The 5081-nt window shown below is 44.0% G+C and overlaps 1 pseudogene; it reads left to right on the plus strand.

Moving 5' to 3' along the window:
* The first annotated feature begins 301 nt into the window (after nucleotides 1–301).
* LOC102856918 lies at nucleotides 302–1413 on the plus strand (annotated as a pseudogene).
* The last annotated feature ends 3668 nt before the right edge of the window (nucleotides 1414–5081 follow it).

The following is a 5081-nucleotide window of genomic DNA, read 5'->3' on the forward strand; positions in this document are numbered from 1 at the left end:
TTGTACAATCTGATGGGTGGGGGGTGAAAAAAATTGGAAGAATTTGTTCAAATTGGTATTTGAGTTTTGTAAATAAACTAGTGGGGAAAAATACATCTATTGGTGACCCTATGATTATCCCATCCTTTCCCCCTGCCCATCCGGGTGAAGAGAGGAGTGGGTGAAGAAATGGGAGAGATTCGGTTTGAAAAACAATGTATAAAAATTTTATAAGTGACAACCGACACCTCGTCCGCCCCGGAGCACAGGCCCCTTCGTACAGTCACCGCCGCAGGTTCACACCCGCCACCCCCAGCTCACCATGGATGATGACATCGCTGTGCTCGTGGTTGACAATGGCTCCGGCATGTGCAAGGCCGGCTTCGCAGGCGACAACGCCCCCTGGGCTGTCTTCCCCTCCATCGTGGGGCGCCCTCGGCAACGGGGCGTGATGGTGGGCATGGGCCAGAAGGACTCCTATGTGGGGGACGAAGCCCAGAGCAAGAGAGGCATCCTGACCCTCAAGTACCTCATCGAGCATGGTATTGTCACCAACTGGGACGACACCACACCTTCTACAATGAGCTGCGTGTGGCCCCCGAAGAGCACCCTGTGCTGCTGACGGAGGCCTCCCTAAACCTCAAGGCTAACCGGGAGTGGATGACCCAGATCATGTTCGAGACCTTCAACACCCCTGCCATGTACGTCGCCATCCAGGCCGTGCTGTCCCTGTATGCCTCTGGCCGAACCACTGGCATTGTGATGGATTCTGGCGATGGGGTCACCCACACTGTGGCCATCTATGAGGGGTACGCTCTCCCCCATGCCATCCTGCGTCTGGACCTGGCTGGCCGGGACCTGACGGACTACCTCATGAAGATCCTCACCGAGTGAGGCTACAGCTTCATCACCACGGCTGAGCGGGAAATTGTGCGTGACATCAAGGAGAAATTCTGTTACGTTGTCCTGGACTTCGAGCAGGAGATGGCCACGGCGGCTTCCTCTTCCTCCTTGGAGAAGAGCTACGAGCTGACCTATGGGCAGGTCATCACCATCGGTAATGAGCGTTTCCGCTGCCCTGAGGCACTCTTCCAGCCCTCCTTCCTGGGCATGGAGTCGTGTGGCATCCATGAAACTACCTTCAACTCCATCATGAAGTGTGATGTTGACATCCGCAAGGACCTCTACGCCAACACAGTGCTGTCTGGCGGGACCACCATTTACCCAGGCATCGCCGACAGGATGAAGAAGGAGATCACAGCACTGGCCCCCAGCACGATGAAGATCAAGATCATCGCTCCCCCTGAGCGCAAATACTCCGTGTGGATCGGCGGCTCCATCCTGGCCTCCCTGTCCACCTTCCAGCAGATGTAGATCAGCAAGCAGGAGTACAACGAATCTGGCCCCTCCATCATCCACCGCAAATGCTTCTAGGCGGACTGTTTAGTTGCGTTACACCCTTTCTTGCTAAAAAACCCTAACTTGCGCAGAAAAAAACCAAAGGATGAGAATTGGCATGGCTTTATTTGTTACTTTTTTGTTTCTTTTTTAATTTTTTCTTCTTTGTTTTTTGCACTTGACTCAGGATTTAAAAACTGGAACGGTGAGGGTGACAGCAGTTGGTGTGGAGCAAGAATCCCCCCAGTTCTCCAATGTGGCCCAGGACTTTGATTGTACATTGTTCTTTTTTTTTTAAATAGTCATTCCAAGTAATCAACATGGCGATGTGACAGGAAGCTCCTGCCTTTCCAAAAGCCTCTCTCTTCCCCTAAGCAGAAGATCCCCGTCCCTCACCCGGGTCCACGCATGGACAGGGGTGGCAGGGAGCATTGCTTTTATGTAAATTATACCTTATCCAGTTTTTTTTTTTTTTTTGGTTAAAAAATCTTCCGCCTTAATACTTCTTCTTTAGTTATTGGTTTTGTTTTTTTTTTCAATAGTCAGCCATTGGAGGCCCTACTTTTTTGGGGCCCTTGCCCTTTCCCTCAACTCTAGAAATATGAAGGCTTTTTGTCTCCCTGGGGTGGCTGAGATATGAAGGCAGCCAGCGCTTTACCTGTACACTGACTTGAGACCAGTTGAATAAAAGTGCACACCTTAAAAAGTGAGAAAAAAGATAAAAATTTTTTTAAAAAGTGAGAAAAAAATTTTATAAGTAATCTTGTATAAAATAAACATTTTATTTGAAAAAATAAAAAGAGCAAAGATGTCATTCTGGAGACTAAGGTGTGCCTGATCCAGGGCATAATCTTTGAAATAACTTTCTATCCATCAGAAAGCTGGACAATGACTAAGGATGACAGAATTTATGCCTTTGAGTAGTGGTGGTGAAAAAGAGTACTGAACATACCATGAATTGCCAAGAGAATAGGTTTGCTCTGGAGAGGGTGAAACCAAGCTGCTCCTTGAAAGCAAGGATTTTGAAGTTCTGACATGCATATTTTGGGCATGTTGTTAGGGAGTACAAGTCCAGGCAAAAAAGATATCAGGAAGGGTGGAAGGATAGTGCTGGAAAGGAAGATCCAGATGACATGGATTGACACAGTAATGGGAGTAATGAGAACGGCTCAGGATACAACAGGTTTCACAGCTATTGTGCTATAGTGTCACTATGAGTTGAAGTCAACTTGATAGCATGTAACAGCACAAACAACACGGGTTTTACCCCCATTTTGTGACTTTCCCCCCTCTTTTTGAAGAGCATAGATCCACTTCCTAAACAACATGCCTCTGGAAAAGTCTATGAACTTTAAGAAATGATGATAGTTATAGAAAGGCTTCAGGTCTCTTGTTCATAGGGTCACTATGAGTCGTGCTTGACTAGATGACAATCTGGCCTGTCCTGTGCCATCCTCACACTTCCTAACACACAAGAGCCCATTGCAGCAGTCACCTTGTCAATCCACCTGGAAGGTGTTCCTCTCCATTGCCGATCCTCCACCCTTCCCAATATTATGTCCTTCTCCAAGGAACAGCAGCTCCTAGTAATATGTCCAAAATATGTAAGGCAAAGCCTCATCATTCTTGCCTCCAAAGAGCTCTTGGGCTGCACCCTCTCCAAAACACATCTATTCATTTTCTTGGCCATCCATGGAATGTTCAGTGTTCTTATTTAACACCACAGCTGAAAGTCATCAATTATTTTTCTGTCCTCTTTATTCATTGCCCAGCTCTCAGATGCATAACTAGTAGTCAGAAAGACCATAGCCTGAATCAGATGCACCTTAGTCCTCAAACTGACATCACTACTCCTCAACAATTTGGAAAGGTCCCTAACTGCAGATTTTCCCATTGCAATGTGTCTCCTTATTTCCTGACTTCTCATACCAGTGATGTTAATTGTGGATTCAAGAAGACTGGGAAAAACATTTGGAAATGCCATCTCAGACAAGAGTCTCATAAGAAAAGTTTATAGAATACTACAAGTTTTTCATGAGAAAAAGACTGATAACCCAGTCACAAAATGGGCAAAAGACATGGGAAGACTTTTCAAAGAGGAAAACAACAGGTCCATGAAAATTGAGACCCAGCTATCCATGGCCAACTGATATTTGGCAAGGAAATATAACCTATCAAACGGAGACATGATAATCTCTTCAACAAATGGTGCTGGTAAAACTGGACTGCTACCTGCAGAAAGCTGAAACAGGATCCACATCTCATACCATTCACAAAAATTAATTCAAGGTGGATTAGAGAACTAGGAGTTAAGGCCCAAACCATAACGTTCATAAGAGACAAACTGTGATCAAGTTTAGAAGGCCTAGCTATGATATAAAGAGACTGCCAAATACAGCCAAAATTCACAATCTTTAGAAGATGAAATTTATATAAATGGGACCTTTTAAAGATTAAATCCCTGTGTGCATCAAAAACTTTTTCCCACAGGGTGAAGAGAAAAACCTACCAACTGGGAAGAAACATTTGGCACTACCATCTCAGAGAAGGGTCTCCTAATGAAAGTTTACAGGGGCTCCACAAGAAAAAGACTGATAATGCAATTACAAAATGGGCAAAAGACATGGAAAGAATTTTCACAGAGGAAGATATTCAAATGGCCAACAACGTATGAAGAAATGCTTCAAATCACTGACAATAAGAGAGATGCAAATCAACACCACAGTGAGGTACCCTCTCACTCTAGTAACAGTGGCTAAGTTTAACAGGACAGCAAGTAATAAATTTTGGAGAGGATGTGGCAAGATAGGAATTCTTATACATCAGTGGTGGGATTGGAAAATGGTACAACCACTCAGGAAGGCAGTTTTGTGTTTCCTAAAGAAACTGAAAATAGAAATTCCATATGACCCAGCTATTCCACTACTTGGAATATACCTCAAGAAAATGAGAACTGAGGCACAAAAGGAAACTTGTGCATCAGTGTTCATAGCAGCATTATTCACCATCACAAGAACATGGAAACAGCCCAGATGTCTAACCATAATTGAATGGATTGAGAAAGTATGGTACAATCACACAAAAGAATACTATGCAACATGAAGGAGCAATGCTTTTGTAAATCATTACCTAACTTGGGAGGGACTGGGGAGTATTATCCTGAGTGAACTAACTTAGTTCTATAAGGACAAATACTGTATAAAACCAGTATTAAAAAATTAGTATGAGGATCCAAGGGGGAAAGGGTGGAACCAGAGGGAGGAGGATGGGTAGAGGAGTGGTTAATTATAGGGTCACACAATTTGAAGGGTGGATGGAGGTGAAGGAAATGGGAAAGATCTGATGTGAAAAAACAATGTGGTCAAGCTTTGTAAATAAATCAGTATCAAAACAAAATAAAGCAAAAGAAATGCACAAAATCACTGGCAGTCTGAGAAATGCAAATCAAAACCACCATGAGATACCATCCCTAGTTGCAGTAGCAAAGTTTAACAGGACAGTAAGCAATAAATGTTGGAGAGGGTGTGGAGAGATTAACACTCTCATACACTGTTGGGGGGACTGTAAAATGGTACAACCGCTCTGGAAAGCAGTGTGGTGCTTCTTAAAAGAGCTGAACATAAAAAAAAAAAAGAGTTGAACATAGAAAGTCTATATGACCCAGGTATTCCACTAGGAATATGTTGTTGTTATGTTGTTATATG

This window comes from Elephantulus edwardii, unplaced genomic scaffold, assembly GCF_000299155.1.
Source record: "Elephantulus edwardii isolate Elephantulus edwardi_28Jun2011 unplaced genomic scaffold, EleEdw1.0 scaffold00172, whole genome shotgun sequence".
Lineage (NCBI taxonomy): Eukaryota > Metazoa > Chordata > Mammalia > Macroscelidea > Macroscelididae > Elephantulus > Elephantulus edwardii.